Source organism: Hypomesus nipponensis, chromosome 6 (genome assembly GCF_054491055.1).
Source record: "Hypomesus nipponensis isolate SF chromosome 6, ASM5449105v1, whole genome shotgun sequence".
Classification (NCBI taxonomy): Eukaryota; Metazoa; Chordata; class Actinopteri; order Osmeriformes; family Osmeridae; genus Hypomesus; species Hypomesus nipponensis.
This window is the reverse complement of record NC_140366.1, coordinates 867501-875000: the sequence shown is the minus strand read 5'-3', so window position 1 is coordinate 875000 and position 7500 is coordinate 867501. Positions and strand designations below refer to the sequence as shown.

Here is a 7500-nt window from a genome sequence, read left to right as displayed (position 1 = left end):
CAGCACCTGGTATTCCCAGGCGGTCTCCCATCCAAGTACTAACCAGGCCCGACCCTGCTTAGCTTCCGAGATCAGACGAGATCGGGCGTTGCCAGGCTGGTATGGCCGTACGAAATAAGTTGACAACCATAGGCTACTTATCCATATACAGATTTAGCAATTGACAATGCAAGGTGGTCTCTCTCTCTCTCTCTCTCTCTCTCGTGTCAAAATGAAAACAGCTTCCAGCCCCTTTCATGAAGGACTACTTGTGCATATTGCAAGATTTCAGTTTCTAAGTGAATGAGCAAAAGAGCATACAGCACCTGGTATTCCCAGGCGGTCTCCCATCCAAGTACTAACCAGGCCCGACCCTGCTTAGCTTCCGAGATCAGACGAGATCAGGCGTTGCCAGGCTGGTATGGCCGTACGAAATAAGTTGACAACCATAGGCTACTTATCCATATACAGATTTAGCAATTGACAATGCAAGGTAGTCTCTCTCTCTCTCTCTCTCTCTCTCTCTCTCTCTCGTGTCAAAATGAAAACAGCTTCCAGCCCCTTTCATGAAGGACTACTTGTGCATATTGCAAGATGTCAGTTTCTAAGTGAATGAGCAAAAGAGCATACAGCACCTGGTATTCCCAGGCGGTCTCCCATCCAAGTACTAACCAGGCCCGACCCTGCTTAGCTTCCGAGATCAGACGTGATCGGGCGTTGCCAGGCTGGTATGGCCGTACGAAATAAGTTGACAACCATAGGCTATTTATCCATATACAGATTTAGCAATTCACAATGCAAGGTGGTCTCTCTCTCTCTCTCTCTCTCTCGTGTCAAAATGAAAACAGTTTCCAGCCCCTTTCATGAAGGACTACTTGTGCATATTGCAAGATGTCAGTTTCTAAGTGAATGAGCAAAAGAGCATACAGCACCTGGTATTCCCAGGCGGTCTCCCATCCAAGTACTAACCAGGCCCGACCCTGCTTAGCTTCCGAGATCAGACGAGATCGGGCGTTGCCAGGCTGGTATGGCCGTACGAAATAAGTTGACAACCATAGGCTACTTATCCATATACAGATTTAGCAATTGACAATGCAAGGTAGTCTCTCTCTCTCTCTCTCTCGTGTCAAAATGAAAACAGCTTCCAGCCCCTTTCATGAAGGACTACTTGTGCATATTGCAAGATGTCAGTTTCTAAGTGAATGAGCAAAAGAGCATACAGCACCTGGTATTCCCAGGCGGTCTCCCATCCAAGTACTAACCAGGCCCGACCCTGCTTAGCTTCCGAGATCAGGCGTTGCCAGGCTGGTATGGCCGTACGAAATAAGTTGACAACCATAGGCTACTTATCCATATACAGATTTAGCAATTGACAATGCAAGGTAGTCTCTCTCTCTCTCTCTCGTGTCAAAATGAAAACAGCTTCCAGCCCCTTTCTCGAAGGACTACTTGTGCATATTGCAAGATGTCAGTTTCTAAGTGAATGAGCAAAAGAGCATACAGCACCTGGTATTCCCAGGCGGTCTCCCATCCAAGTACTAACCAGGCCCGACCCTGCTTAGCTTCCGAGATCAGACGAGATCGGGCGTTGCCAGGCTGGTATGGCCGTACGAAATAAGTTGACAACCATAGGCTACTTATCCATATACAGATTTAGCAATTGACAATGCAAGGTGGTCTCTCTCTCTCTCTCTCTCTCGTGTCAAAATGAAAACAGCTTCCAGCCCCTTTCATGAAGGACTACTTGTGCATATTGCAAGATTTCAGTTTCTAAGTGAATGAGCAAAAGAGCATACAGCACCTGGTATTCCCAGGCGGTCTCCCATCCAAGTACTAACCAGGCCCGACCCTGCTTAGCTTCCGAGATCAGACGAGATCAGGCGTTGCCAGGCTGGTATGGCCGTACGAAATAAGTTGACAACCATAGGCTACTTATCCATATACAGATTTAGCAATTGACAATGCAAGGTAGTCTCTCTCTCTCTCTCTCTCTCTCTCTCTCTCTCTCTCGTGTCAAAATGAAAACAGCTTCCAGCCCCTTTCATGAAGGACTACTTGTGCATATTGCAAGATGTCAGTTTCTAAGTGAATGAGCAAAAGAGCATACAGCACCTGGTATTCCCAGGCGGTCTCCCATCCAAGTACTAACCAGGCCCGACCCTGCTTAGCTTCCGAGATCAGACGTGATCGGGCGTTGCCAGGCTGGTATGGCCGTACGAAATAAGTTGACAACCATAGGCTACTTATCCATATACAGATTTAGCAATTCACAATGCAAGGTGGTCTCTCTCTCTCTCTCTCTCTCTCTCTCTCGTGTCAAAATGAAAACAGTTTCCAGCCCCTTTCATGAAGGACTACTTGTGCATATTGCAAGATGTCAGTTTCTAAGTGAATGAGCAAAAGAGCATACAGCACCTGGTATTCCCAGGCGGTCTCCCATCCAAGTACTAACCAGGCCCGACCCTGCTTAGCTTCCGAGATCAGACGAGATCGGGCGTTGCCAGGCTGGTATGGCCGTACGAAATAAGTTGACAACCATAGGCTACTTATCCATATACAGATTTAGCAATTGACAATGCAAGGTAGTCTCTCTCTCTCTCTCTCTCTCTCGTGTCAAAATGAAAACAGCTTCCAGCCCCTTTCATGAAGGACTACTTGTGCATATTGCAAGATGTCAGTTTCTAAGTGAATGAGCAAAAGAGCATACAGCACCTGGTATTCCCAGGCGGTCTCCCATCCAAGTACTAACCAGGCCCGACCCTGCTTAGCTTCCGAGATCAGACGAGATCGGGCGTTGCCAGGCTGGTATGGCCGTACGAAATAAGTTGACAACCATAGGCTACTTATCCATATACAGATTTAGCAATTGACAATGCAAGGTGGTCTCTCTCTCTCTCTCTCTCTCGTGTCAAAATGAAAACAGCTTCCAGCCCCTTTCATGAAGGACTACTTGTGCATATTGCAAGATTTCAGTTTCTAAGTGAATGAGCAAAAGAGCATACAGCACCTGGTATTCCCAGGCGGTCTCCCATCCAAGTACTAACCAGGCCCGACCCTGCTTAGCTTCCGAGATCAGACGAGATCAGGCGTTGCCAGGCTGGTATGGCCGTACGAAATAAGTTGACAACCATAGGCTACTTATCCATATACAGATTTAGCAATTGACAATGCAAGGTAGTCTCTCTCTCTCTCTCTCTCTCTCTCTCTCTCTCTCTCGTGTCAAAATGAAAACAGCTTCCAGCCCCTTTCATGAAGGACTACTTGTGCATATTGCAAGATGTCAGTTTCTAAGTGAATGAGCAAAAGAGCATACAGCACCTGGTATTCCCAGGCGGTCTCCCATCCAAGTACTAACCAGGCCCGACCCTGCTTAGCTTCCGAGATCAGACGTGATCGGGCGTTGCCAGGCTGGTATGGCCGTACGAAATAAGTTGACAACCATAGGCTATTTATCCATATACAGATTTAGCAATTCACAATGCAAGGTGGTCTCTCTCTCTCTCTCTCTCTCTCGTGTCAAAATGAAAACAGTTTCCAGCCCCTTTCATGAAGGACTACTTGTGCATATTGCAAGATGTCAGTTTCTAAGTGAATGAGCAAAAGAGCATACAGCACCTGGTATTCCCAGGCGGTCTCCCATCCAAGTACTAACCAGGCCCGACCCTGCTTAGCTTCCGAGATCAGACGAGATCGGGCGTTGCCAGGCTGGTATGGCCGTACGAAATAAGTTGACAACCATAGGCTACTTATCCATATACAGATTTAGCAATTGACAATGCAAGGTAGTCTCTCTCTCTCTCTCTCTCGTGTCAAAATGAAAACAGCTTCCAGCCCCTTTCATGAAGGACTACTTGTGCATATTGCAAGATGTCAGTTTCTAAGTGAATGAGCAAAAGAGCATACAGCACCTGGTATTCCCAGGCGGTCTCCCATCCAAGTACTAACCAGGCCCGACCCTGCTTAGCTTCCGAGATCAGGCGTTGCCAGGCTGGTATGGCCGTACGAAATAAGTTGACAACCATAGGCTACTTATCCATATACAGATTTAGCAATTGACAATGCAAGGTAGTCTCTCTCTCTCTCTCTCTCTCTCGTGTCAAAATGAAAACAGCTTCCAGCCCCTTTCTCGAAGGACTACTTGTGCATATTGCAAGATGTCAGTTTCTAAGTGAATGAGCAAAAGAGCATACAGCACCTGGTATTCCCAGGCGGTCTCCCATCCAAGTACTAACCAGGCCCGACCCTGCTTAGCTTCCGAGATCAGACGAGATCGGGCGTTGCCAGGCTGGTATGGCCGTACGAAATAAGTTGACAACCATAGGCTACTTATCCATATACAGATTTAGCAATTGACAATGCAAGGTGGTCTCTCTCTCTCTCTCGTGTCAAAATGAAAACAGCTTCCAGCCCCTTTCATGAAGGACTACTTGTGCATATTGCAAGATTTCAGTTTCTAAGTGAATGAGCAAAAGAGCATACAGCACCTGGTATTCCCAGGCGGTCTCCCATCCAAGTACTAACCAGGCCCGACCCTGCTTAGCTTCCGAGATCAGACGAGATCAGGCGTTGCCAGGCTGGTATGGCCGTACGAAATAAGTTGACAACCATAGGCTACTTATCCATATACAGATTTAGCAATTGACAATGCAAGGTAGTCTCTCTCTCTCTCTCTCTCGTGTCAAAATGAAAACAGCTTCCAGCCCCTTTCATGAAGGACTACTTGTGCATATTGCAAGATGTCAGTTTCTAAGTGAATGAGCAAAAGAGCATACAGCACCTGGTATTCCCAGGCGGTCTCCCATCCAAGTACTAACCAGGCCCGACCCTGCTTAGCTTCCGAGATCAGACGTGATCGGGCGTTGCCAGGCTGGTATGGCCGTACGAAATAAGTTGACAACCATAGGCTACTTATCCATATACAGATTTAGCAATTCACAATGCAAGGTGGTCTCTCTCTCTCTCTCTCTCTCTCGTGTCAAAATGAAAACAGTTTCCAGCCCCTTTCATGAAGGACTACTTGTGCATATTGCAAGATGTCAGTTTCTAAGTGAATGAGCAAAAGAGCATACAGCACCTGGTATTCCCAGGCGGTCTCCCATCCAAGTACTAACCAGGCCCGACCCTGCTTAGCTTCCGAGATCAGACGAGATCAGGCGTTGCCAGGCTGGTATGGCCGTACGAAATAAGTTGACAACCATAGGCTACTTATCCATATACAGATTTAGCAATTGACAATGCAAGGTAGTCTCTCTCTCTCTCTCTCTCTCTCGTGTCAAAATGAAAACAGCTTCCAGCCCCTTTCATGAAGGACTACTTGTGCATATTGCAAGATGTCAGTTTCTAAGTGAATGAGCAAAAGAGCATACAGCACCTGGTATTCCCAGGCGGTCTCCCATCCAAGTACTAACCAGGCCCGACCCTGCTTAGCTTCCGAGATCAGACGAGATCGGGCGTTGCCAGGCTGGTATGGCCGTACGAAATAAGTTGACAACCATAGGCTACTTATCCATATACAGATTTAGCAATTGACAATGCAAGGTGGTCTCTCTCTCTCTCTCTCTCTCTCTCGTGTCAAAATGAAAACAGCTTCCAGCCCCTTTCATGAAGGACTACTTGTGCATATTGCAAGATTTCAGTTTCTAAGTGAATGAGCAAAAGAGCATACAGCACCTGGTATTCCCAGGCGGTCTCCCATCCAAGTACTAACCAGGCCCGACCCTGCTTAGCTTCCGAGATCAGACGAGATCAGGCGTTGCCAGGCTGGTATGGCCGTACGAAATAAGTTGACAACCATAGGCTACTTATCCATATACAGATTTAGCAATTGACAATGCAAGGTAGTCTCTCTCTCTCTCTCTCTCTCTCTCTCTCTCTCTCGTGTCAAAATGAAAACAGCTTCCAGCCCCTTTCATGAAGGACTACTTGTGCATATTGCAAGATGTCAGTTTCTAAGTGAATGAGCAAAAGAGCATACAGCACCTGGTATTCCCAGGCGGTCTCCCATCCAAGTACTAACCAGGCCCGACCCTGCTTAGCTTCCGAGATCAGACGTGATCGGGCGTTGCCAGGCTGGTATGGCCGTACGAAATAAGTTGACAACCATAGGCTATTTATCCATATACAGATTTAGCAATTCACAATGCAAGGTGGTCTCTCTCTCTCTCTCTCTCGTGTCAAAATGAAAACAGTTTCCAGCCCCTTTCATGAAGGACTACTTGTGCATATTGCAAGATGTCAGTTTCTAAGTGAATGAGCAAAAGAGCATACAGCACCTGGTATTCCCAGGCGGTCTCCCATCCAAGTACTAACCAGGCCCGACCCTGCTTAGCTTCCGAGATCAGACGAGATCGGGCGTTGCCAGGCTGGTATGGCCGTACGAAATAAGTTGACAACCATAGGCTACTTATCCATATACAGATTTAGCAATTGACAATGCAAGGTAGTCTCTCTCTCTCTCTCTCTCGTGTCAAAATGAAAACAGCTTCCAGCCCCTTTCATGAAGGACTACTTGTGCATATTGCAAGATGTCAGTTTCTAAGTGAATGAGCAAAAGAGCATACAGCACCTGGTATTCCCAGGCGGTCTCCCATCCAAGTACTAACCAGGCCCGACCCTGCTTAGCTTCCGAGATCAGGCGTTGCCAGGCTGGTATGGCCGTACGAAATAAGTTGACAACCATAGGCTACTTATCCATATACAGATTTAGCAATTGACAATGCAAGGTAGTCTCTCTCTCTCTCTCTCTCTCTCGTGTCAAAATGAAAACAGCTTCCAGCCCCTTTCTCGAAGGACTACTTGTGCATATTGCAAGATGTCAGTTTCTAAGTGAATGAGCAAAAGAGCATACAGCACCTGGTATTCCCAGGCGGTCTCCCATCCAAGTACTAACCAGGCCCGACCCTGCTTAGCTTCCGAGATCAGACGAGATCGGGCGTTGCCAGGCTGGTATGGCCGTACGAAATAAGTTGACAACCATAGGCTACTTATCCATATACAGATTTAGCAATTGACAATGCAAGGTGGTCTCTCTCTCTCTCTCTCTCTCTCTCGTGTCAAAATGAAAACAGCTTCCAGCCCCTTTCATGAAGGACTACTTGTGCATATTGCAAGATTTCAGTTTCTAAGTGAATGAGCAAAAGAGCATACAGCACCTGGTATTCCCAGGCGGTCTCCCATCCAAGTACTAACCAGGCCCGACCCTGCTTAGCTTCCGAGATCAGACGAGATCAGGCGTTGCCAGGCTGGTATGGCCGTACGAAATAAGTTGACAACCATAGGCTACTTATCCATATACAGATTTAGCAATTGACAATGCAAGGTAGTCTCTCTCTCTCTCTCTCTCTCTCTCTCTCTCTCTCTCTCTCTCGTGTCAAAATGAAAACAGCTTCCAGCCCCTTTCATGAAGGACTACTTGTGCATATTGCAAGATGTCAGTTTCTAAGTGAATGAGCAAAAGAGCATACAGCACCTGGTATTCCCAGGCGGTCTCCCATCCAAGTACTAACCAGGCCCGACCCTGCT

At 47.1% G+C, this 7500-nt stretch overlaps 23 non-coding genes and 3 pseudogenes across 23 annotated transcripts in view; all 26 read right to left on the bottom strand.

Moving 5' to 3' along the window:
* LOC146284581 (5S ribosomal RNA) overlaps positions 1–113 on the bottom strand; it is a 119-nt gene extending 6 nt beyond the window's left edge. Inside the window, exon 1 of the ribosomal RNA XR_014759649.1 lies at positions 1–113. This exon is cut by the window's left edge and continues 6 nt beyond it. This is a non-coding gene — a ribosomal RNA (5S ribosomal RNA).
* A 180-nt stretch (positions 114–293) lies between these two features.
* LOC146284580 (5S ribosomal RNA) lies at positions 294–412 on the bottom strand. The gene has a single exon (XR_014761267.1). It is a non-coding gene; the product is annotated as a 5S ribosomal RNA (ribosomal RNA).
* Positions 413–602: 190 nt separating this feature from the next.
* LOC146284579 (5S ribosomal RNA) lies at positions 603–721 on the bottom strand. The gene has a single exon (XR_014760654.1). It is a non-coding gene; the product is annotated as a 5S ribosomal RNA (ribosomal RNA).
* Positions 722–899: 178 nt separating this feature from the next.
* On the bottom strand, positions 900–1018 carry LOC146284578 (5S ribosomal RNA). Its single transcript, XR_014759648.1, has one exon. It is a non-coding gene; the product is annotated as a 5S ribosomal RNA (ribosomal RNA).
* Positions 1019–1192: 174 nt separating this feature from the next.
* LOC146284577 (5S ribosomal RNA) lies at positions 1193–1301 on the bottom strand (annotated as a pseudogene).
* Positions 1302–1473: 172 nt separating this feature from the next.
* Positions 1474–1592, bottom strand: LOC146284576 (5S ribosomal RNA). Its single transcript, XR_014759647.1, has one exon. It is a non-coding gene; the product is annotated as a 5S ribosomal RNA (ribosomal RNA).
* Positions 1593–1768: 176 nt separating this feature from the next.
* LOC146284575 (5S ribosomal RNA) lies at positions 1769–1887 on the bottom strand. The gene has a single exon (XR_014761265.1). It is a non-coding gene; the product is annotated as a 5S ribosomal RNA (ribosomal RNA).
* Positions 1888–2079: 192 nt separating this feature from the next.
* LOC146284574 (5S ribosomal RNA) lies at positions 2080–2198 on the bottom strand. Its single transcript, XR_014760653.1, has one exon. It is a non-coding gene; the product is annotated as a 5S ribosomal RNA (ribosomal RNA).
* Positions 2199–2382: 184 nt separating this feature from the next.
* Positions 2383–2501, bottom strand: LOC146284573 (5S ribosomal RNA). The gene has a single exon (XR_014759646.1). It is a non-coding gene; the product is annotated as a 5S ribosomal RNA (ribosomal RNA).
* A 178-nt stretch (positions 2502–2679) lies between these two features.
* LOC146284572 (5S ribosomal RNA) lies at positions 2680–2798 on the bottom strand. Its single transcript, XR_014759645.1, has one exon. It is a non-coding gene; the product is annotated as a 5S ribosomal RNA (ribosomal RNA).
* Positions 2799–2974: 176 nt separating this feature from the next.
* On the bottom strand, positions 2975–3093 carry LOC146284571 (5S ribosomal RNA). Its single transcript, XR_014761264.1, has one exon. It is a non-coding gene; the product is annotated as a 5S ribosomal RNA (ribosomal RNA).
* A 192-nt stretch (positions 3094–3285) lies between these two features.
* On the bottom strand, positions 3286–3404 carry LOC146284570 (5S ribosomal RNA). The gene has a single exon (XR_014760652.1). It is a non-coding gene; the product is annotated as a 5S ribosomal RNA (ribosomal RNA).
* A 178-nt stretch (positions 3405–3582) lies between these two features.
* LOC146284569 (5S ribosomal RNA) lies at positions 3583–3701 on the bottom strand. The gene has a single exon (XR_014759644.1). It is a non-coding gene; the product is annotated as a 5S ribosomal RNA (ribosomal RNA).
* A 174-nt stretch (positions 3702–3875) lies between these two features.
* LOC146284568 (5S ribosomal RNA) lies at positions 3876–3984 on the bottom strand (annotated as a pseudogene).
* Positions 3985–4162: 178 nt separating this feature from the next.
* On the bottom strand, positions 4163–4281 carry LOC146284567 (5S ribosomal RNA). Its single transcript, XR_014759642.1, has one exon. It is a non-coding gene; the product is annotated as a 5S ribosomal RNA (ribosomal RNA).
* Positions 4282–4451: 170 nt separating this feature from the next.
* Positions 4452–4570, bottom strand: LOC146284566 (5S ribosomal RNA). Its single transcript, XR_014761263.1, has one exon. It is a non-coding gene; the product is annotated as a 5S ribosomal RNA (ribosomal RNA).
* Positions 4571–4744: 174 nt separating this feature from the next.
* On the bottom strand, positions 4745–4863 carry LOC146284565 (5S ribosomal RNA). Its single transcript, XR_014760651.1, has one exon. It is a non-coding gene; the product is annotated as a 5S ribosomal RNA (ribosomal RNA).
* Positions 4864–5041: 178 nt separating this feature from the next.
* Positions 5042–5160, bottom strand: LOC146284564 (5S ribosomal RNA). The gene has a single exon (XR_014761262.1). It is a non-coding gene; the product is annotated as a 5S ribosomal RNA (ribosomal RNA).
* Positions 5161–5338: 178 nt separating this feature from the next.
* LOC146284563 (5S ribosomal RNA) lies at positions 5339–5457 on the bottom strand. The gene has a single exon (XR_014759641.1). It is a non-coding gene; the product is annotated as a 5S ribosomal RNA (ribosomal RNA).
* A 180-nt stretch (positions 5458–5637) lies between these two features.
* LOC146284562 (5S ribosomal RNA) lies at positions 5638–5756 on the bottom strand. Its single transcript, XR_014761261.1, has one exon. It is a non-coding gene; the product is annotated as a 5S ribosomal RNA (ribosomal RNA).
* A 190-nt stretch (positions 5757–5946) lies between these two features.
* Positions 5947–6065, bottom strand: LOC146284561 (5S ribosomal RNA). The gene has a single exon (XR_014760650.1). It is a non-coding gene; the product is annotated as a 5S ribosomal RNA (ribosomal RNA).
* Positions 6066–6239: 174 nt separating this feature from the next.
* Positions 6240–6358, bottom strand: LOC146284560 (5S ribosomal RNA). The gene has a single exon (XR_014759640.1). It is a non-coding gene; the product is annotated as a 5S ribosomal RNA (ribosomal RNA).
* Positions 6359–6532: 174 nt separating this feature from the next.
* On the bottom strand, positions 6533–6641 carry LOC146284559 (5S ribosomal RNA; annotated as a pseudogene).
* A 178-nt stretch (positions 6642–6819) lies between these two features.
* On the bottom strand, positions 6820–6938 carry LOC146284558 (5S ribosomal RNA). Its single transcript, XR_014759639.1, has one exon. It is a non-coding gene; the product is annotated as a 5S ribosomal RNA (ribosomal RNA).
* Positions 6939–7118: 180 nt separating this feature from the next.
* On the bottom strand, positions 7119–7237 carry LOC146284557 (5S ribosomal RNA). The gene has a single exon (XR_014761260.1). It is a non-coding gene; the product is annotated as a 5S ribosomal RNA (ribosomal RNA).
* Positions 7238–7435: 198 nt separating this feature from the next.
* Positions 7436–7500, bottom strand: part of LOC146284556 (5S ribosomal RNA) — a 119-nt gene continuing 54 nt past the window's right edge. Inside the window, exon 1 of the ribosomal RNA XR_014760649.1 lies at positions 7436–7500. This exon is cut by the window's right edge and continues 54 nt beyond it. This is a non-coding gene — a ribosomal RNA (5S ribosomal RNA).